Source organism: Desmodus rotundus, chromosome 5 (genome assembly GCF_022682495.2).
Source record: "Desmodus rotundus isolate HL8 chromosome 5, HLdesRot8A.1, whole genome shotgun sequence".
NCBI lineage: Eukaryota > Metazoa > Chordata > Mammalia > Chiroptera > Phyllostomidae > Desmodus > Desmodus rotundus.
Window position 1 is genome coordinate 104,925,111 of NC_071391.1, and position 24,315 is coordinate 104,949,425.

The window sequence follows — 24,315 nt, forward strand, 5'->3', positions numbered from 1 at the left end:
TCATTTGTTGATTCTCATACGTGCCCTGACCACGGATCAAACCCACAGCACTAACGCATCAGGGTGATGCTCTAACCAGCCGAGCTGCCCCACAGGGCCTAGCTGTTTCCTGTATGTGCCGTGACCAGAGAGTGAATCTGCAACCTTGGCAAATCGGGACAGCGCCCTTTTTCCTTTCTGGTGTTGGTTATCTGTACCTGTGGGGAACCGTTCCAAGTGTGGGAAATGTGGCTCAGCCCCCACTCGGAAAAGCCAGTGGGGAGCGAGGTTGGTGGGCAGGACCTGCGTCCATGGGTAAGTTCTCCAGTGGGGAATCAGGCCTGCATTGTACCTAGACTGCTATGAGACTTGCTCTTGCTAAAACTCCCTCACCCTGAGGCAGCAAATGTTTACTGAGTATCTTCATCTTCCTAAAATCTGGGCTAGACCTTCCAGGTATGGAACCGAGCCTTTTTGGCCACTTCTCCCTTTACATTGCAAGTATCCTCCTTTGATGTATTCAGCAACACCCTCTCCTTTGTCTGCAAAAGGTAATCACCCAAAACAAACCTTTGCATAGTAAAGGAGGACCTTCTTTGATGTAAGGGGCCTAGAAAAACAATAAAAGCCTGTCAAGGCAAGGGTTGGGTCGCTCCCCTCTTGAGGGAGTGGCCGAGGCGCTCAGGGGCCCCCTCCTCTCCAGAGAGTGGCCACTCCGTCCCTTTTCCCCCACAGGACCTCTGTCGTCCGTGTGTATTTGAATGCTGCTGCCACAACGGATCCTGTGGGCCAGGATCCACGTTGTGTACCCTTTTCCTTTCTTTTTCATCAATCTTGACAGGGCTTTATCAATTTTATTAACCTTTTCACAGAACCTGGTTTTGGCTTTGTTAATGTTTCCTTTGTATATTTGTTTTTAACTTTATTCTCTTTTTTATTATTACCTTTATTTTGGATTTAATTTTCTGAGGGTTTTTTTATTTTTTATTTTTGACATGAATGTTTAGCTCACTGGTTTTCGGTCTTTTTCTTTTCTAACCCCTGCACTCACATTTCCCACAGAGTGTGGCTTTCTGTTTTGCTTTTTTTTTTTTTCACTTATTTCAGATTTAGTTTAAAATTATATTTCTTAATTTCTAAACATGGGAATTTTTCTGGTCATCTTGCTTTTGCATGTGGGATGGGAGCGTGTTTCTGATTTCAGGTTTTTTAAACATGTTGCGTCTTTATGGCTGGGTCCGTGGTCGGGTTTGTGAACGCACCGGCTGTGTTTGAATCATAATCCTTGGTTCATGGTGTGCTGTCGTCACCCGGGTTCTCCCAGAAACAGACTCGGGGCCCAGGGTTTGAGAGATGCTCTCAATCTGCATTAGAGGGCAGTGAGCAGTGACACAGGGCAAGAGAAGCAGCAGCCCGGGGGCATGTTGTCACGCAGTTACCCCTGTGGGTAACAGCATTATTCTCTGGGGACAGCTGAGAACACATTCTTCCCACACAAGAGGCACGTGCCCTGAGTACAGATCGAACCCAGGACCTTTTGGTTTACAGGATGACACTCCAACCAAGCGAGCTGCACCAGCCAGGCCTGGAGCCTGGAGTTTTAATTCTCTGCCGCTTCCTGGTCATGACAGTGGTGGCCACATTGTGGTCAGTCACTTCAGTGACCATGACCTGTTGCGGTAGCGCCATTGCCTCAGCTTGTTTATGGTTGCCCCAAGCAGCAGCTGCCACCCGTCATCTGGACCACCCTTGCCGCCGTCACCGCCACCACCCGTCACGTCCGTCAGAGCCACCATTGGTGGAAGCATTGCCATAACAAGAATGCCTTCAAAATGCTTAGCTCAGTTCTCACAGTGGTCACATTCCTCCAAGCAGGCCGCCTAGAAGTGGGCGAGCAGGGAGAACTGGGTGGGGAATGGGGGATAGGTGGCTGTGTTGGGGGTCGTGTGCAGATGCTGAGCGGACTGTGTGGTCAAGGGAGTGAGGGTCTGTCTCCAAGCATCTCCATTTCACCTCTGATGGGGGAACTGACTTTGCTGACAAAGGTAATCGCTCTCATGATGAGAAGTATTCCAGTCAGCACTTAGACCTGCAGGGGATGAGCACCTCGTTTATGGTGCCCAAACTTTCAGGCAGAATGTGCCCAAACAGAAGCCAGATAATCGAAGGAAATCACTCAAAGTAACACCAATGGCTTCTACCATAAGGTGTGCTGCTTCTCAAGAGCCCTGTGCCACACCGCAGGCCAATTAAATCAGAGTCTCTTGGGGGTGAGACCCAGACGAAGGCATTTACTTATTTTAGAACTTACTGGGTGGGCCCAAAAGTCCGAATGATTTTTTTCCTGTAAAATAAAAAACACATTTTTTCCATTTTCATCAATAACTTTATTGATTTGGATATTTTGAGTATGTTGGCTGTCTCCCACTATTGACTTCTAGTGGGCAGAGGCCAGGGGTGCTGCTAAACATCTTCCAATGCATAGGACAGCCCCACAGCAAAGAGTTATTTGGCCAAAATATCAATAGTACCAAGAAACTTGCAAACCACTTTTGACACATTCGATTAGTCCCAGCACCTTCTCCATACACTGCACAAATCTTTGTTTCAGTTGTGTTTTTACCTTTCTTGAAATAATGAAGCATAATATGTCAAACAAGTTGCATATCTTGTTCCACCTTCAATATTAAAATGGCTGTACAAAAATTCACCAATTTTGATAAGTTTCTTTTAAATGCACACTGATATAACAGCTGTCACAATACAATCTAATAAAATTGTTTCAATGAAGTTGAAGACAACTAAGCACTAGTAGAACCATCGTATGGCAAAAACTGAACAAACTTTTTGGCCAACCCAATACTTCAGCTGCCTCCTCCCAGCTCGTTTCCCTCCCACCCCCGAGTACAGTAGCGTTTTCTGTACGGGTTCTCCTCCTGGCTTCTGTTTCCTTCCCATTCCCAAGTATAGTAGTGCTCTCTGACCCTTTTCTCTATGTGGTAAACGACATTTGAGCGGAGGCTTGTTGCCATGTCATGGGTATGGGATCAAATCCCGGGTAAGAGGCAGCACTGGGATATGGCGGAAGTTCATTTATCTGCTCAACCCAGTGATGCTCTAGGGCTCAGAGTCCTCCAGCTGACCTTTGTGCTCATGTCAAGCACATGAAGGGAGAGAAGCTTGAGGATTGCAGAAGACTTTTTTAGGTGCCAGTTCTACAAGTGCTGGTGTCCATCACCACTGCCATCAGCCAGAACTTAGCCCTTGCTCACTGCAAGGCATACTGGGAAGTGCAGCCTACCGTGAGCTGCAGATGGCAGGCAATGGGCACTCGGTGTCGCCTCTGCCACAGTGATACCCGGCACAGTTCTGGGACAGTACTCAGCTTTGTAGTATTCCTGAAGTCACGGGCACATGCTGGTGTGAATGGAAGAGCTGGGTGGCCTGGAACAGCCTTTCAGTTCATAGAGACGCTATCCTGTCCCCTGTGTTCATGGAGGAGAACGACCTTGAAACAGGCTTGGTCAGCTGTACGGAGCTTTCCCTCCACCCACGTTTTTTACACAAAGGGGTCAGATTCCTGGAATAAGTCTTCTTGTTTCTAAAGCACGTTAAACTCACTGTCTTGGCAATGTCCCCAGCCCTGAAGAGAGGCTGGCAGTCCATTTTGACCTGATCAAATAGTGCCTTGGTCTCATGGACTTCATTTGATGGAGCTGCTCCCTTGCCTTTCATTTTAATCTTGGTTACCTAACAGACTTGGTAAGGAAAAGAAAAAGGGGCTGATGGCCTAAATCACAAAGCAGAAACAGGCAGCTCTTAGCTCGCCCCCAACATTTGCAGCCAGGGCTAGAGTGCAGTGGAGGCTCTTGAACCAATATGTCCAATATTTAAAATTAGTAAGTCAAGCCCTGGATGGTGTGGCCCAGTGGACTGAGCACTGGCCTGAGAACTGAAAGGTCACCAGTTCAATTCCCATTAAGGGCACATGCCTGGGTTGCAGGCCAGGTCCCTTTCTTTCTTCCTCCCTTCCCCTTTCTCTGAAAATAAATAAATAAAATCTTTGAAAAAGTAATCAGTCAAGCTAAGAAGATGTTAAATGAAATATGTCCTGTTCTTCTGCCGTGATAAATATTAAAAAATTAAAAACATGTAAAGCTATGGCTCTTATATAATGAATATCAACACATCAAAGGTGACCACATTTAATATTTATTGCTCATGTCTGGTTGGTGATGGTTGGATGAGTAATAAAGTAGCAGAGTTATTAATTATTTCATTAAATTATTTTTTGCCTTCATTTCAGCAAAATCACCAACTTGTTAAAAGTTAAGATTTTTACTTTTTTGAGAAGCAAGAAAGTGGGTACATGGCACTACTATGCAAGAATCTGTGGGCCCTGGCCGGGTGGCTCAGGTGGGTAGAGTGTCGTCCCGACACACCAGGGTTGCAGGTTCGATCCCTGGTCGGGGCACATGCAAGAAGCAACCAACGAGTGCAGAAATAAGTGGAACAACAAATCGATGTTTCTCTCCTCATCTCATCAATTAAAAAAATTTTTTTTTAAAGAATCTATGGAATTTATGATGCAACTACTGTGGAAAACAGTCTGGCAGTTTCTCAGAAAGTTGAACAAGGAGTTACCATATAATCCAGCAATTCCACTCCTGGGTATGTTCCATCCAGGAGAGTTGAAAACAGACGAGGTCAGTCCAAAAGATATCCAGTCATGTAATATGGAAAATAGAGACATTTATTGAAAAAGACACAAGATGCAAGAAACATTGTACATAGGACAATGACGCCTCAGTCCCCTTCAAAGCAGGCACCTTGGGACCTCACACAGTTCTCCCAATCGCCTTCAGCTGCCCCATCATATTTTCCTGAATCTCATCGACAGTCTGAAATCTCGTCCCTTTCAAGGGGTTTTAGTTTGGGGAAGAGCCAGAAGTCACAGGGCACCAAATATGGACTGTAGGAGGGCTGAATCACCTGGGTGATTTTTGATGTTTTACAAAAAACCTGCACAAATGTGACACATGAGTGGGTGTGTTGTCATGATGAAGCTTCCAATCACCAATGGCCCGTAGCTGCGGCCTTCTGAATCATCTGAATAGTTTCCGCAGAGGAATGTTCAAGCTTAACACAAAATTTGATGCAGATTCATTGCTCTACTTGCTCAGTCATTTTGAATGCGATGGCCACACAGTACACATGCTCACTCAATGGCGTCTACCACCCCCACTGACTAGTACAGTGAAGTCATCATTGTTCACACATGCACATTCCAGTCCACTCTCCTTGGCTGCCAGGTGACATCAATGTCACTCAAACCATTCTTGTTATATTTATAATGGCTGAACTTTTTCTGGACAGACCTCGTATTTGTGCAAGAATGTTCATAGCAACATTATTCATAATAGCCAAAAAGTGTAAACAACTCACCTATTCATCAACTGATGAACAGATAAACAAAATGTGAGCTATCCACACAGGGGGATATTATTAAGCCGTAAGAAAGGGCGAAGTACTGATACCCGTACAACACGGGTGAACCTTGACAACATGCTGCTGAAAGAGGGAGGGCAGCCACCAAGGTCCACGTCCTGTACCATTCCACTCAAATTGTACAGGTTCTCTCCCTCCCTTTCTTTCTCTCTCTTTCTTTCTTTCTCTCTCTCTCTCCCTCCCTCTCTTCCTCTCCCTCTCCCTCCCTCTCTTCCTCTCCCTCTCCCTCCCTCCCTCTCTCTCTCTTTCTTTTTTAAGCTTTTATTTATTTAGAAAGAGGGGAAGGGAGGGAGAGAAACATTGATTGGTTGCCTCTTGCACACCCCCAACTGGGGCCTGGCCCACAACTCAGACATGTGCCTCAACCAGGAATCAAACCCATAACCTTTCGGTTCACAGGCCAGAACTCAACCCACTGAACCACACCTGCCAGTGCACTAGGGAGTGTTTAAAACTAATATGGAAATGGACTAGAATGATGAACAGCCATCCAGCCCTAATGACAGCTCTGGAAGACCAACCGCAGAAAGGGCCCTTAACACAATGGGCTCCTCAACCCCATCTCTATTGGCGTTCTGGCCTGGGTAATTCCTTGTGGTTGGAGGGTGCTGTCCTGAGCATTGTATTATGTGTAGCAACATCCCTGGCACCTGCCCATTAGATTCCAGTAGCACCCAACCCACAGTCCTGATACTCAAAAATGTGTTCGGACGTTGTCAAATGTCGCCTGGGAAACGGAAATCACTCTTGGTTAAGAACCATTGCCTTATGATACTCGAAGAACCAGTCATGTATTTTTTACTGACTCTTGGACTGTCCGCAGTGCATGAGCCATCTGCTCTGTTCCTTGGGAAACTACAGGCTGGCAAACTAAAGACACTGCTCTTCGGACTGCAAACTGTGAAAGAAGTAACTGTGGTTGATGATCCAGCATAGTGGGCCCCGGGTAAGGGTCCTTTCTCTGCTGTGACCGAGAGGGGCAAGCTGCTGGTCAAGTCTGTGCTGTCCCGTTTGGCCCCTGGACCTGCCACTGTCCCGAACACAGCACTGCACCACTGTCCTGCACTGAACCCGAAGGAAACGGCTCTGTTTCTGACGGACAAGACTCTACTGCGTGCCAGGCTTGTGAGTTTTGCCAAAAGTTGCCCCCTTTATCTCGCAGCGAAGGAAGCCGCATGCAGGATGCTTTGGCCCCACCCACTCGTGACAGATTGGCAACATCGGACCTTTGATTCTCCAGCTTTCCAAGGGTGTCGTTTCAGTGTGGTTGGCAGACTCTGGGCACACCTTTGTGACCTTTGAAACTGAAGTGTCATGTGTTTGTCATGTGTTTGCTCCCTGGATTACACACAGCCTGGCAGTGTGCACCTTCTGTAACAAAGCCTGCAAAGCCACCCGACCTTGGACTGAGAGTCAAGGTATCCAGTGACTCTACTCACCCTCTGTCATCCCTGCTGGTACATGAGCCCACTGGGCACTGGCATCACCACCCGATTATGTTTGTGAAAAGCTACCACCTGGATTTGGTTCAGGCCAAACGTGTGAGTTAAACAAAGATGTGGTGGGAATCACTAGCTCCGCATCTTCTGAGTGCTGGACGGCGGCCCCATCGGTGGGGCCTCCCCTAGGGGCAGGAGGCACTTCTTGGTTTGGGATCTCAGTAGTGAGGTGGGCAGGGAGCAGTTTCAGGAGCTTCTGCTTGGCCTGTCCCTTCATAAAAGCCTTCATTCTTTGGGTCAGGGGAGAAACGTGAAGATTCTGTCAGTCATGAAGTATGTCTGAGGTGACTGGGGAATAAGACTAGTCCAGGGTCTCACTGGACTCTGTGAACTGAATTCCAGCCAGAAGTCGGCCTGTCTACTGACCACGGAGCGCTTTGGCTCCGCAGAGATTAGCGTCAGACACAAGACGGCATCCACTCTGTGGCTTCCTATGGAGTGACAGGCTTCCAAAGAGACCAGGATCTGATTCTCGTGCTCACTTTTTTCCAGAATTTTTTGCTGGGAGGGAGAGGCAATATCTTTCAGCTCCTAGAGCCTGTCTCCTCACCTGTAAGATGGAGCTAACGATCCTCACTCAATTGTTGGGAGGATCCGGTCAGACGACCCGTGTCAGGTGTATCCGCTGTCACCTGGGGCACAGTCTGATGACAGCAACACCACCCGCTGCTTTGGAAAGAAAATACCAGCCTCAGTCATTCCCATTCCTTCACCAGCATTTAATACTTACATTCTGTGATGTTTTCTTATTTTCCTAATTTACTTACAAATGTTTTGCATCATTTAATTATTTCTTGGAAGTAGGTTGAGCTGATATAAATTTCCACCTGAGAGTACAGATGACTTGCCCCTTATTTCCAAATAATGAGCTATACAATTTAACTTATAATTGTATCCCTATAGTAGTGTTTAATTTAGCAAATTACTCTTTTCAAATGTCAGTGAGGGTGCAGGGGTGTGTGTGGAATCCTGCGCCGTGGTGGACGCCTGGGCTAGTCGGTCAGGGACCTAGAAGGAGCAAGATAGGAAGATTGGAGCCAAGGGGATCTGAGGAAGACACTTCTGGAGGAATCTATGCACGTGGGTACGAGATGTGGGCATGAAGATTGTGCTTCCTGCCAGTGCCCACCAAGGCCATCCACCTCAGATGATGTGCTGAAGGGCCAAAGAGATGGAGTGACTTACCTGGGGGTGTCACCCGGCCACCCTCCGTTACAACTCCAGTGCTTGTTTGGTGGATACACGAAGAACCAGCATGGGCTCCCTCTCCGTAGGGCTGACCTAGCTCAGCATTTATCTGTCACCAGCGGAGGCCAGCGCTGTGCAATATGGAGCCATCTCTGGGGGGCACATGTCTGGTGGCAACTCGGCTACCTCGGACCTCTTCTACTCTGGAGGGGACAGGGTTTGTTGCTACTGACACCTGCCCCACATGGGGCTGGGCTCTGCCAGCTCCACTTTGTGAAGGCTTGCTGAACGCCTGATTTTCCAGTGAGGGCTTCTGGGTAGTGTCACCTCAGAACATGGGACGTGTGAGTGTGAATGAGATGCAACAATAGGACCAAAAAATGGGATTCACTGGTTCTTCCATATACCATCCCATCCAAAAGCGTCCAGCGAGGTAAAAGTTAGGAGTGGCCCATTAGACACTCAGCCCTGGCACTGTCTTGGGGACAACTTTCAGGGTGAGAACATTCTCCTCCCCCCAGGGCTGCTGTCTATGTGCTAGACCAGAGTATACCGGCCCCGGAGTCAGGGGCAGAGGTGAGCGTGCCTTTTCTCCCCGGCAGTCACAGGGAGCCAGGAGCATCCTTGCAAGTTGAGGCCCTACTGTACCCAAGGGCTCGGTTCACAGAAAATGAATACCGCACTAGGGGAAAAAGTAAGGTTTCAACTTCTGTGGATTTATTTTGTCCTTTTTACAACTTCTTAAGTAGGATACTTGCATTGGTCTTTAATTTTTAGCCTTTATTTTTACTCTAACATGAGCCTTTAAGGCTATAAATCCCTTAGTGGTGGTGTCATTATCTTGCATTTCTGCACACTAAGCGATTTCTTCCATGGTTTCTTCTTTGGCACATGAATTATTTAAAAGTTAGTTCATGAATCTCCAAATATGGTGTTTTTCTAATTTTCTTTTGGTTAATAGTTCCTAATTTAATTGTACCGCAGTCAGAGAGTGATCAGTCCTTCGAGATTTGGTGAAATACGCTCTGCGGAACATTTTTCCACGACAGCTCTCTGCGAGATTCAGAACAGCCTGTGCTGCGCAGCTGTCGGTCTTTTTCCACCCCAAGGTTAAGCTTGTTGGCTGCAGAGTTTGCCCAGTGTGGTGACATCACGGTCTAAATATTGTGGAAAGCGATGCGGAGAGCACGGCGTGAAAGGTGGCGCGTGCACTTGTCCTTGTAGTTCTGTCCGTTCTCTATTCACGTACAGTGTTTTGATGCTGTTTAGTTGGGTTCGCACGTATTTATATTTGTTTTGTGTTCCTGGCGAATTCAGCTTTTAACATCATGTGGTGGTCCTCTTTTTTGCTAGCAATGCCGTCAGCATTAACTTCTACTTTGTCTGATGGTAGCATGGCTATATATACTTTGCTTTTGTTAGTTTGTCTGCATATGTCCTTTTGCATTCTTTTACTTTAAATCTTTCAGGAAATCAAATATTTAGATGTTTCTTGTCAACAATATTAAAGCTATATTTTCTATAACCCATTCTAAACATCTTTGTCTTCTTTAAGAGAAAAATTTCAGTTATCTGTATTATATCTATTTTATTACAATTGATGTGGTCCTTCAGACTGTACGTGGACCCCTGAATGCGTGAGCCTCACGCCCTCCCCCGCGTGTTGTCCGCCTCATCGTTTGCCGCCGGCAGACTCGTTCGAGTGCCTGGCTGCATCAGTGCTCCTCACCCCTTCCGGCACCACCCATCTTTTCTCTGCACGGCTTCCCTTCTGTCTAAAGTACATCCTTTAGCATTTACTAAGCTCTCTTGGAAGCAAACACAGCATTTTGTTAACCTGAAGATGCCCGTACACAGCAGGCCCGAGACTGCTGTCCTTGGAAAGGCCTGCTTGCAAGGTGGGCCCTCGGTGGCATCTGGGCCCTTGATTTTGGAAGGGTTCCCACTATTCTCCGACTGATGAGTGGCTCACGGTGCCTACCCTGTTTGTACAATGAAGTTTATTGCGGCCATCCGCTTTCCTGCTGGGAGTCTGGCATTTGGGTCCGTGCTAGACACAAGATACATGCCGTGTGACCAGTTCCCAATAAAAACCTTACATGTGGAGCCTCTAATGAGCTTCCCTGGTGGACATTTCACGGGAGTGAGTATCTCATCTTGCTGCTGGAGGAACTGAGTCCTGTATGACCTTCCTGGGAGAGTGTGGTTTCCTCCTGACGGTGTTCCACGTACCTTTTCCCTTCGTTGATTTTGCATTGTGTCTTTTTACTGTAATAAACCATAATGGGGATCCTCTAGTGAACTGCTGGGCCTGGGGTGGTCCTGGGACCGCCGACGCTGGGTATATTCCATTCGCCATCTTCTGGCAAGTAGTTAGCTGTAGGTCCAGAGGTGTTACCCTTACATTTTCAGCACTGGCACCGTGATTGGCATACAGTAGGAATGCAAATACCTCTCCAAAGGATGGAAAGAGGGAATATGTAGAAGAAGAGACCTGAGGTTGTTAAATAACCAGAGATTTTCCCAGTCACCATAACTCGCCCCAGGGCTGCCTGAAAGATTGCTCAGGCCTGAAACTGAGCAAGAAACCACCACAAGGTAGAAGTTTAGAATATTTTTTAGGGGGAAGATGGACAGCTCTGGGGCATTTGCCTGTGTCTGCCGGACTCACATTAATGCCTCATGGCAGGTTAAATGGTGCTGCACAGGCGGGGAGCCTTAGAGGCGGAGCGTCAAGTGTTGCTGGGATGCCCACAGTGGAAAGGCAGGAAGAGGCTGGAAGTCCCTGCTAAATTTCAGGTGAAAGGAGCGCAGGCTTCCCGTTTGCAACGGCTGGGATCTGCAGGGCAGAAAATTGGGTCTCGGCTGAAGGGCTCACAGAAGTAACCCTTCCATTGTTTCAAGGTCTCTGGCTCAGTCCATCCAGCAAGAGGAGTTGTGGGCAAGTACTAGGAGTGAACAAAAATCCCCAGACCTTGTGTCCCTAAAGGGACTCCAAGTGCCCTGAACACAGTTCCAGTGAACACTTCAGTTGGTGTACTCCTGCTGGTGACAGACACTGCACGGTGTTTTTTACCTAACCCAGACTTCTCTCAGGGCCCCTAATTCTGCCCCACTCCCTCCTTGGTTATAACCGGAGTGTGGGAAAGTTACACCCTGGGCAAGACTGTAAGTTCCCGGTAGGGATGAAGAACAGCCCTTTGCCAGACCGCTGATTGTGGACCTGGTATCTGTATACCTACCCTGAGGAAGCCGACTGGATGCGTCCTCGGCTGATGTAACACGCAGGGCTACTCTGGTTGCAGCTGCAGTCAGCCACTGTCTTCTGCTAGTGTGCAGCGGCCCCCCTCATCCATGGAGGACACAGTCCAGGCCCCCCAGTGAATACCCGAAACCACGGACCGTATCAAATCCCATGCATACCCGCCCATGATAAAGGTTCATTATGAATTAGGAGGTGTAAGAGGTTAATGCAACGGCTAGATAAAATAGAACAATTGTCACCCTATACTGCAATATTGTAAACGTGATGTGAATGTGGTCTTTCTCTTTAAAAACATCTTACTGTGCTGTGTGTGCAGCGTGGAGATGCTGGGCCAAGGGATGACTCACGTCCCGGGCAGGATGGAGCAGGACACAGCGGGACAGGGGAGATTCGTCATGTTACTCCGACTGTTGTGCATTTAAAACTTACGAACTGTTTACTCCTGGAATTTTTTATTTAATGTTCCTGGACCACAGCTGACTGCGGGTAACTGAAACACAGGAAGTGCGACCCAGAGGAGGCGGGCCGACTGTACAACTGGTTTGTGCACGAACCAGACGTGATTTCAGTGGGCGTGCCAGGCACTCCCCCTCTGCACTGTCTCATCTTTGTGGGGGCACTAGTGAGTGCCACTCCCCGCCAGGTGTGGTGTCATCTTTGATATATTGTTTTGGTCTGCGAAGCAGTTTCAGAGTGTTCCACTCGACCTTTCCGCTATGACAGTTTTTTCCTACAGGCTGAGGACCACAAGGGGGATTATTCCAACGGTCAAGCACGTCCCCTCTGCTTATAACTCTGTAGGTGGGAAAGTGCCCATCAGGAGGACCCACGGCTGAAGTGGACCCCCTGGGTCTTGGCCTGGCCCAGGACTCCATTGTAATGGTGCTTCAAGTGTCTGGTTTTCAGAGTTAATACACACCCAATAGTCCTAAAAATGTCTGGCTGTGCCCCTGTCTTCATGTCTAGTTGCCTAATCACACGGTGCCCCTCCCTCTGGAGAAGGACGGAGGGGCCGTATCTGTTGCAGGGGCCATGATGACGCAGGGTCCGTCCTCCCGCAGCCAGGCCTCCCTTTCAGCCAAAGGCCTGCAAACTAGGCGAGGGGTCCTAACTTCTTAGGGTGGCTGCCTTGGGCCTTTGTCACCCACCCAGATTCCCTTTGGTTACGTAGATGAAGCTCTGTCTTGCCCCCAGGGGCACTGTGTCCGCTACCATCTCTTAATCCTCTCCGGAGACAGGCTACTCCGGCTGGCTTGATGGCTTCTGTTCTGGCCCTGAGTTAGTCATCCCACACAGCTCTCTGGCAGTGAGTGTTGTCACCTGGCTTCTATTATTCCAGGACCCTGTGACCCCCACCAGGGTCAGGAGCACAGTTCTGCACTAGCATCTCCCACCACCTGTCCTGGTCCAGAGAGGAGCCACCACCGAGCTCCCCTTTCACCAGCACACTCCTTAGCCCTGGGATCAATGGGATGTCCTCTAGGTCCCCACAGCTGCCTGGTGGCCAAGCTGTCCTCAGAGTCTATTTACTGCAGCATGCCCGCTTCTCTGAGCCTGCTGACCCCTCCGTCCACTACGTGCCATGGCAGCGATGGCAGCTCCGTGGAGTGTTGCTTTTCCTAAGCTTGCCTGAGCCGACCCTGTACAGCAGCAGCACCACGTCCAGCTTCCTGCCAGGTGTCAAGTCCTGTATCACAGGACTGCGCTCCCAAATCAACAAACTCCTTCCCAATTTTGTGTGTCCCACTCCATGTAGCACGAGGAGATCCAGTCCTATTTCTGTCCATCTCTCCTGCTGGACACATTGGCCATGGCCTGCAATTCCTTGGTGTCCATTTCTCACCTCCTTGGCAGGCCCAGGAGCTTCCGGTCAAGTGGCCGAGCAGGCCCTGAGCAACAGCACGGTGGCTACAGCTGCGAAGGGTCAAGCCCAGAGCAGGGCATGGTGGGCGTGTTTGGCCGGTAAAGCACCAATGAGCCTTTTCCTAGATTAGACAGCTTACTGCTCATATGGAGACAGACAGTATGAGTAGTCAGAGGCACCAGATCCCTATGGTCCTTGTGCAGGGTGACACCGAACAGAAGGGACCAATGACAGCAATGTGGATGGTGGTGGTACCTGTACTGGGCTGCAGCCCTGCTCTAAGGGGGCGGGGATAGGAGGCAGAATTCTAGGTGGCCCCTGAGACCCCCACCCCTGCTGCACATGCCCCATACAGTTCCCTCCACTTGAGTGTGGATGCCGTCCCTCAACTTCAGAGTGCTGTGGGTGGGGTAGCAGATCCACACCCAGAATGTGTGTGTGTTAACTTGCCTTCATTCCCCGTGCCGTGCGCCTTTTAAAAAACTCATTACCTAAGAATATTTTTTATTGATTTTAGAGAGAAGGGAAGGGAGAAAGAGACAGGGAGAGAAACATTGATTGGTTGCCTCCCATATGTGCCCTGAGTGGGGATCGAACCTGCAACCTTTCAGTGCACGGGACAATGCTCCAACCATCCGAGCTACACGGGCCAGGGCCCATGTGTGTTTTACACTGATGAAGCCGGTGATGTCAGTGCCAAGGCTGTGCAAGTCACTAGCCCGGCATCTTTCAAATTTTTTTATGGAACTAATGCCTGCAGTGTCACCAGGGTCACAGAACTGCTTTTAGGTTATTATCGTGGCTGTAGGAGGCCCTTTCAAGGACTTCAGTTGGCCGTTTTTACCACAATAGACCTCACCCCTCTGGTCAGGGAAGTGAGACCGCAAGACAGGCATACAGTGTGTCTGGGAGCTCACCGGGCCCTCTGTGAGACGGACTCTGACCAGGACTTGTCTCCCTCCTGAGTCCCTGCGCCTCTCTCTCCAGTGACTCGCAGTGCTCCAGGGATTAGGCTCAGATAAGCACCAACATCTCCAAACGGCTTTCCGCAAAATGGCACAGACTGCTCCTCTCTTTTGCTTGGTGTTTACCAGGCAAGATGCTTAAGGCCCTGAGCATGTTTGCTCCTCTGTAAATTAAAGCCCAAAGTATTCTTCTGATTGGTGTTTGCTCTGAAGTTGTAAGGTTATATACCAAGTGATCCACCCACTGCCTAGAGTGCAGCCTGACAGCCATCAGTACCACTCACTTCGGGGAAGTGTAAAGAGGAGTAGAAATGTATATTACTATCTATCAGTACATTAACAACTCAGTTTATGCATTTTGAATTAGGAATTAGACCTCATGTGGAAGGGAGAGAAGAGAGGGAGAGAAACAGATGTGAGAGAGAATCATTGATCGGTTGCCTCTGGTACGCTCCCCCACTGGGACCAAACTGGGAACCTAGCCATGAGCCCTGACTGGGAATCACACCAGTGACCTTGTGCTTTGTGGGTGAGGCCCAACCCACTGAGCCACACTGGTCAGGGCCAAATTTGTCAATTTTTAAAAACAGAGAATTTAAGGACAGGAATTTAGGACCAGGTCAACCTGGTCCTAAAACCACCAGTTTGAATGAATATTCTTACATGACATATTCAGTAGTCTAAGGCTTGATCCTTATTTTCAAATAATTGAGCTATAAGACTTATCATTTCCTTCCGAACATATAATCTGTATCCCTGTCAAGGATTTAATTTGGAAAAAAATTTTCAAAATTTTGTGAGACTAGAAAGTGTGTGTTGGGACCATAGCTGATAGGCACGTGAACTCATGAAGCGGAGCCAGTGTTGAGGTTTGTTAAGCTGCAGACTCCTGGGCCCTGACCCCGGAGTTTCTCCTCACGTGGACCTGGGGCAGGGCCTGACCCTGATGCTGCCAGCCCACAGAGCACACTGGGAACTCAGCGTAAATGAAGATGAGCAGCCCCCGCCCCAACACCTGCTTTGGAAGCTCCCCAGGGCCAGTCACCACACCCACCTGGTTTCACAGGGCCTGCCCCCTGGCACCCAGGAGCATGGTGTTCATGAGGATCTACAAGAAAAGGGCAGCAGACTTTCTGGGGGCAAGGGAAATGGGGGGAAGGGTGCGAGTAGGCATAACTTTTACTGACTCTGTTCAGCCCTTCCAATTTTTCTTACCAATTGTTTAAAACAAAACAACAGCCCTGGCTGGTGTGGTTCAGTGGGTTGAGTGCCGGCCAGTGAAACAAAGGGTTGATGGTTCGATTCCCTGCCAGGTCACATCCCTGGGTTGCAGGCCAGGTCCCCAGTAGGGGGCGCATGAGAGGCAACCACACATTGATGTTTCCCTCTCTCCCTCCCTTCCCCTCTTTCTAAAATTAAATAATTTTAAAAAAATGTTTTAAAAAGGTAATCTTACCTTAAAAAAAAAGACAACAGACCCGAAATGGATTTGATGGTAAACCCCATATCACCCAACTGGGACTTACCCGGTACCATAATTAGTTTCAGCTTTCCCAGAAATGGAATCTCAAACCAGTCAACAAGCAATCGCCTTTTCAACACTACCTAAGCAACCTGCCTGAGAGACCCCTGACAGCCCCCGGAGAAAAATGACTTGGCAGTAACCAATCCGCTTCTCTGCCTTTATGACTTCCTTGTCTCCCCCTCCCTTCTGGCTATAAAAGTCCTTCATTTTGCCCAGCTCCTTGGAGCTTCTTTCTGTGTGCTGGATGGGAGGCTGCTGATTTGAATAGACTTTTGCTCACACTCTTAAAATTTTTAATATGTTTCAGTTTATTTTTTAATACTATATATGCTACATAGTGAACCCACCCCGAAAAGGTTGGATCCCTATTTTTGATTAGGAAAAACAAGTTATAAGGAAAACAGGCATAAAATGAAAAAGCAGAGGGAGCGCCTGCATGAGTGTGCACATGACTAGTTAGATCACTGGACAGAGCCACGTGAGGGCCTGAGACAGTCCGGAAGGAAAGTTCCTGTTTACTGAGCCTCCTGCTGAGTGGCCCTGGGCCTAGACTTAAGGCCCCACCCCAGCCCTAACCTGAAGCAGGCCCTGCCCCAGGCTAACCCCAGGTCTCCCTCCTGGAAACCAGAAGTTTCTGCTGGCCCATCTTATTTACAAGTGTCAAGTAACAAGAGTTACTACTTATGGGGATGGGGGAAGGTAGAAGGCAGGTAGACAGGCCTATGGCTTCTTCCAGAAGTAGAGAATATCTTTAAGTCCAATGAACTAAAGGCCAGATGAGAATCTGGATGTCCAAAAGAGAGTCAGAGGACATTGAGAGAGAGAGAGAGAGAGAGAGAGAGAGAGAAAAGGGAGAAGCTGTGGACTCGTTCTGACCTGATTTGTAAGCATCTCTGTGGAGAGCAGGTGACTGGGTGGAGGAATTAGAGGAATTAGCAGGGATGCCTTGGGCAGCGTTGGACACCAGGTGAGGCAGTTTTGAGCCCGGAGAGCCAGGCAGAAGGACCTATCTGTTGGAGGAATTTCAGGGAGAGGGATGATAAGCTCCTGAACAGAGCTGGGAGCAATTTCCGCGGCAGGCAACTACTGACCCACCTACTCATCCAATGAATATTTACTCAGCACATTGTTGCATCAGCCTTAAATCAGAAAAATCATTTTGGTTAAACACAGAAGACTTAAGTGACTCAAAAATATCTTCCTAGAGACCTTTTAGAAGGCACTGATGCCACAAGGAGAAGCCAAGTCTTCCTGGGACGGTGGCAGGAAAGCAGCGGGCTGCATCTTCCCCTTCCCCTTCCCAACCACAGATGTGGAGTAGCTGGGAGAGGGGAGCCTCTTCCCCACTGGATTTTTCTGTTGCCTCCGGCCCCACAGCAGCTGCTGCGGTTGCCCAGCTGAGGGCAGCCGGGGCCTGATACCACTTTTCTAGCCACCTGCTTTGGAAAAAGGACAGATGGGTACCGAGCCCCTTGCCGCCTGCCCACTGAAGATTGGGCACCAAGCCAACCTTTGGTGACAGCTGCCCTAGAGAAATAGGACACACTGGGAAACTGGGGGAAAAAAGCTGTTTGGAATTCTCCCCGAGCTGTGTGGGTCCCGCCTGGAAGATGCTGGGCTGGCACCCTTCCCTGCTCACCTTTGAGAGAATTCTGAGATGAAGGTATCACAGGTAGGCACAGGTAACCAGGTTCTTGGTGACTGCAGACAAAGAATTGAACCGAACACACAGAGAATTTATAGCAAAGAGAGAAAGCAGATTTATTAAGCGATAGTACACTCCATAGATTATGGGAATGGGCCACCTCCAAGCAGAGATCGACCCCCAGCAGCAGTAGGGATTCTATTCTTATAGGACAGGTATTTCCTGGTTAGTTTTGGGGGGCTTTTATTGTACATGCGTGAGTAGTCACATGACTTTTAAGCTACTGCGCATGCGATCTCCCATGATCTTCCTTGATTGCCCACTTTTGTGGGGCGCACAGTGCTAATTTATTGCAATGCTGTTATAAGAGGTCAGGGGTCATGCAGCATGTTCTGCACAGGTGCACCCATGAGTCACCATGATTCAGAGCTTTTCCAGGAAGCGGGACAACCGATCTTAGAACAGGGTCTCTGTTCTGTGTCAGTGTCCCTTGTCCTAGTCCTGGGGCACCTCTGGGGTTTCCTCATTCCTGACTCCCTCCTGCCTCAACTTCCCCCTGAGAGACAAGGTTCTCAGAAATCTTTTTGGTGCTGTTGAAGGGCGATGATCATTCTTCTGTAACTTCTTGCAGCGTAGACAGGCAGCACTCCCTCTGCAGAGACGGGCACGGATTCTCTCCCTATCCTACCTAGAGGTTGAAGAGGCACCCCTAAAACCGTCAGGGATGCCATCTGTTGGTCTGCTTCAACATCATCCTTAGGGATTGGAGGGAAACCCTAGTGCATCATCATCTTGACATGGAGCTACTTAAGTCTAGAAGACACAAATTTAACAAGTAAATTAAACAAGCAAGGTCCTAAAAGTAGTAAGAACAGTGATGTTATTAAGGGACTTCAGAGGCCTAGTAGCCATGTTAAGGTCGGGAGCCAGGAGGTCAGGGTATCCCTAATTCCTTGGCCCTGTTTGTTGTATTTATGTAGCCACTCTGCCTGTTCATAAGTTGTTCTTATGTTAGTTTCAACCATTCCACAATTATTTACATAAAAAGTGCAGTAGGTCTTATTGATGATAGCGTATACCCCACCCTGTTTTGCCAGACGATAGTCAAGGGTGAGGGGTTATCCGTAACTGCATTGGTCATCGAGTCTACTGTTCTTGATGGTCCAGCTAGAGCGTCGGCAGTCTCTTTGGAGACTTCTTCTCTAGCCTTGGTGAGCTTCCGTAGGGCGGCCTCACGGTGGGCAAAGCCTCCCCAGGGCTGCAGTGGCCACAGTGGCAGCAGCTCTGGCTATTACTAACCAGAGCTTGCTTGGTGTTCTGCTGAGAGACTGCCCTCCAGGACCCTGGGTTATGTTCATAACAGTAAGGTTTTGAGGTGTCAAGGTCCCTAAGGTACAGTCACCCCCATGTTTAGAGTTGCTGAGATGTGTATAAGCAATAGCTTCTAGAAGTTCTGAGTGATCTGTCAGCCAGTTATTGGGAGCCCCACAGAGCCAGGCGAGGCAGGGGCGCTGCACTGACTGTGTTTGTTAGGAGGGCGTGTGGCGGGCGGGAAAGGCAGTCCCTAAGGGGCTACGCTATCTCCCTGATCCTCCCTTTCACACAAGGTGGTAGGAATTTTGTTAATATCCCTCGAAGGGCTTGGCCCAATTTCCAACCAACACGCCCTGTAGTATCATTGGTATCTGCATTATTAGTTTTGTCAAAGTAACAATGGGTATTATTAGGAATGCAGTTAGAATGATAATTTGGGGAGCGCACTACATGTGTCCAATTCAAAGGTTTAAAAACTTCTCCCTCAGAGAGATTCTCTAGAGAGCCGGGACTTGAAAGAGAGGCCTGAGCTCCACATGGTTCATGGCCACTGCACGAGTATTATTACAGCGTGGGTTCCACCCTATAGTACTGTCGCTTTTAGGAGCAGTGCCGGAGTAATGAAATGACTGGCCTGCTAGCGGGGTCATACGGAAGCACAAAGGAGGGCTCCACTCCCATCTGCCTCTTGGAGAAAAGGGAACATATGTAATTAGCAGAAGAATTTAAAGCATTGATTAAGGGTTCATTAGCTATTGGGTGGGCTTTTATATGAAACTTGTATCTACAGGAGTTTCTGGGTTAGGAGGACACACCCAACTTTGGGCCAGATTTTCTCCTGCTGCTAAGGTTCGAGGAGCGGTTACTAAAAATTTCCATCCGATTCCCTACACAGGGCGTAGGTGAGTAGAGGATGATCAGTAGAAACAACAGAGAGACTTTCACTTCGGACACTTACAGATATGATTCCACCCAGAGGGAAGTATACAAGCGTTCATACAAAAGACTAATAGAAAAACTCCAACATCATTAATCATTACTTCTCTACTAGGGCTTCTTCCTTTTAAGCAGGAACCTGAGGGCCTCCAGTGGCTCGCAGGTGTAGTCTGGGCTTTGGGCCTCCAGCTGTCTTAAGTTGGATTGGGATCAGTGGGAGCCGGCTTTCCTCTGGAAATACGAACCCAGCTACTGACGCCTGAACGTTTTACAGCCACAGCAGTACTGAGGACTACCAGGCACGGCCCTTGCCGTTTAAGGCTGAGTTGGTCTGCTAGTGATCCCTTCCTCCAAGTTTTAAGTATTGCCCCATCCCCTGCAGATATAATAGTTTGATGTTTCCCTTCTGGGGCTGGTAGAACTTTGTTTCCATATCCCTGTAAACTTTTTTGTACTCGCCCTAAGTTTGTTATAGACTTACCTGCTTGATGAGTCTCTGTAACACACGTTAGATCTAGACTTAAAAAGGGTCGGCCGTGCAGCATTTGGAATGGGCTGAGCCTAGCACTGGCCTCAGGGGAGCCCCTAATTCTCATGAGGGCTACAGGGAGCAACTTAGCCCAGCTCTCAGAAGTCTCCTGACAAAGTTTTGCTAAGGTCCTTTTCAAGGTCTGGTTTGCCCACTCTACCTTCCCAGAGGCCTGCGGTCTCCACACGGAGTGGAGATAATATTTTATGCCTAGAGCTTCAGAGACTGCCCTGAGTGATCCTAGAAGTGAAGGATGGCCCATTATCACTTTGTAGGGATTGTGGGAGTCTGAATCTGGGTATTATTTCCTTTAGGAGAGCTTTCGCCACTTCTATAGTCTTCTCCGTCCTTGTTGGAAAGCCTTAGTCCATGCAGTAAAGGTATCTGTCAGGACTAGCAAGTATTTGTATCCTCCACAAGGAGGCATTTTGGTAAAATCAACCTGCCAGTCCTTTCTCAGACAGGTCCCTCTTCGCGGAATAGGTTCTATCCACAGGGCAGGGATGGCTTTTGCCCAGGGTTGTTGTAGGCACAAGGAGTATAAGCCTGGCAATTATTCTGTATAATAGTAGCTGTTCCCCTGCCTGGGAACAATTTATTAACCATTGTTGGAGCATCCCTTCCTATGTGGAAGGGGTCAAGTGAAGCCTTTAAGAATTTCTACTGGGAGGCCTGGGGAAGGAAGAGTTTCTGGGTAATATATATCCAAGGTCCTTCATGGACACCACCTTGCTTGGAAGTGCAAGATATTTCCCCAGATGTATAGTTGGGCTTGATATCTGAGCCGTTCACAGAGGGGAATAAGGCCATTTGTTCGGCAGTCCCTAGTGCTGCCACCTTGCCTCTTGGTCTGCCCTTGTATCTCCCTGGGACATAGGGGACATATCCTTCTGGTGACCTTTGCAATGCATGACTGCCACTTGCTCCAGGAGCTTAACTGCTTCCAACGGATTTAGGATTTCCGGTCCATGTTTAATAGGGGAATTCTTAGCAATGAGGAGCCCTCTTTCTTTCCATGTGGCAGAGTGAGCATGCAGAACGAGGAAGGCATGTTTGGAATCTGTATAGATGTTAATCCCTTTTCCTTGTCCTAGAATAAGAGCTCAGGAAAGAACCATAATTTCAGCCTTTTGGGCCGAGGTCGAGGATGGAAGGGGTGGTACTTCAATGGTGTCATATAAGCTAACTACTGCCTATCCTGTCTTTCTCTGCCCATTCTGTACAAAGCGGTTTTCATCAGTGAATCACTGTTCGTCAGGGTTTTCTAAGGGTTGGTCTAGCAAGTCAGTCCTCTGGAATAAGATTAAAATTTCTGAGCAGGAGTGGCTCAAATCTTAGGATGATTCTATAGGCATTAAGGCAGCTGGACTTTTACAATTAACTCAGGATTGCCCAGATGAAGTTCCTGATATTTGGTCAGTCTATTTCCTGTTAGCCAGAGATGCCCTTTTATTTCTAATATTCCTTGTACCTGATGTGGAGTTAAGACCTCCAACTTCTACCCGAAATTTAACTTGGCAGCTTCCTCAGTTAGCATGGCTGTGGCTGCAACTGCCCTGAGACATGGAGGCCACCCGGTTGCTACATTGTCTAGCTTTTTAGAGAAATATGCAACCAGCCGAGGTTTATTCCCTAGTCATTGGACTAAGACCCCTAAGGCTACTCCCTGCTTCTCTGCTGTGTATAGAAAGGCAGGCTTGTTTAAGTCAGGGATGCCCAAGGCTGGAGCTTTGACTAGGGTCTGCTTGATTTTATTAAAAGCTGGATCATATTCCTTTTCTCATATAATGGGGTCAGTGTCTGGTCCATTAGTATCTCTGTGCAAAGGTTTACTAAATAGTCCGAAGTTGGGGATCCGAATCCTGCCAAATCCTGCCATGCCTAAAAAGGAGCGAAGCTGCTGTTTAGTACCAGGTGGAGTTAACTTAGTAATGGCTTTAATTCTCTCCTGTGATAATTGCCTAGACCCAGGAGTCAAAACATACCCTAAATAATCTTTTTATTTGGTAACCTGCGCCTTCTTGATACCCGATATCCTCCTTCAGCTAGGAAATTCAGAGTTTGCATGGTATTTCAATCAGAAGCCTCCTTGGAGAGGCGCAGATGAGTGTGTCATCTGCATATGGTAAAGCGGCTCCTCCTTGTAACTGTAGCTCTTTAAGGTCCTTTTCTAATACCCTAGCAAAGAGGTGGGGACTGTCCCTGAACCCTTGCGGCCATTCGGTCCAAGTGCATTGCTGGTGTATCATTGTCATCGTCATCTTTTTGAGTGGATCAGTCCACTCAAAAGCAAACACATACTGAGAGTCAGGATGCAAAGGGATGCAAAAAAAAAAGAAAAGAAATAAAAAGGCCTATTTTTAATCTAGTACTGAATACCACCGGCTACCGTCAGGTGTTTGTGAAAGCAAAGTGTAAGGACGAGCTGCTATAGGAGCTGCTTCACTGACTAACCTTAGATCCTGGACTAGCCTGCACTCTCTGCTGGGTTTTACCACTGGTGGAAGATTTCCAAAGCCTCGCACTTAACAGGATACTGCTTCCTGTGAGGAAAGTCTGATCCCAGCTTTCACGGGATTTTAACCGGTAACGAAGTCTCCGCTCTTCCTGGAATCCCAGGCTCCCAAACCAGCGGTTTTACTGTGTCCGGAACTGAGCCTGGGATCTCCGCCTGGTTTTGGCTCCCGCCGATTATCATGACCTTGCTTAACTCAAGTGGCTCTTCAGGGAACAACAAGATGGTTCCCATGCAGGCTAAAAGGTCCCGGCCTAACAGAGTGATAGGGCACCAAGGAACAATCAAAAAGGAGCGTTTGACTATTTGACTCTCAAATTGACAAGCAGTATGGAGTGTATAGAAATAGGCCTTAAGGTTTCTTTTGACCCCCATTATCTTAGCTGATTTGGGGGAAAGAGGTCCAGAGTAAGAGTTAAGGACAGAGTAAATGGCCCCAGTATCAACAAGAAAGTAGATTTTCTTACCTGCCATATCCAAAGTTGCCTGGGGCTCCTCGGTAGAAATGGGAATATGAGTATTCACTGGGGCCAACCTGTTCCCTGGGCAGCCTCAGTCTGTGAGTGTACACATGACCTCAGGTGATGACCCCTGTCTACTCTGGGAATGAGGGCAGTTGACCTTCCAGAGCCAGCAGTTAGAACTGATGGTCTTGCCTAGAGGACCGGGTCCTGGAGGTGGTCGAGTCCAGCTCTTTGCCCAATGTCTGAGGTGCTTGCACTTGTAACAGGTCTGACCCTTTTGAGGCCTCCCTGTGCTACCCTATGTGGGGCTGGTTTCCATCAATAGCACTACTAAAAGATAGTGTGAGGAGCTCAGCTTGCTTCTCCATTTCCTTCTTTCTCTTTCTTTACTCCAAATCCCTACTGTTAAAGACTGAAGAGGCCATATCCATGATTTGGTTGGGGGGGGGGGGGGAACAGAGGGGTGGGGGGGGGTGTCTGTGGGCCCATTTGTAATTTCTGAAACTTCCTATGAATATCTGGGGCAGACTGGTTTATAAAATGCTGTCCTATCAAGATTTGACCCTCCAGGGAGGACGGATCCAAGTTCATATATTTTTGGAAGGCTTCTTCTGATCTGTTTCTGAAGAGAGCTGGGATCTCTTCCTGGCCCTGGGTGATCTCTTTGACCTTTTCATCACTTACAGGTTTATGGATGCAGTTTTGCTTTCCCGCTAAAAGGCAACCTATCACTGCATCCGTACACCGCATTCCCAGCTGGGACCGTGGTCTGGGACGGCCTGGGCGGCAGGCTGGTTCGCGTTGGGATTTTGGACATGCAATCGGTCTGCATGTTTAAACCTCTCCATGGTGTATCAAAGGCCAAAGTAAGAGCTCGGAAGTTACTAGTGAAGCAGCAGGGCCCTGCAAGAAACCTCCTAGCCTGTCCTTGCACTGCCTTTACAGAGAAGGCACTTGCCTCTTCAGGGCCTTTGGCAACTGCTTCCTGCCTCCAGGGCAGGAGGAGTGGTAGGGAGATGTGAAGCCCCACTCCAAGTTTGTCCTGCTGGGCTGGGGGTTTCCTCAGCTGGTGGCTTCGGGTAGACCGGAGAGTAAGGTGGTGGAGAGGTTGGTCTCTGA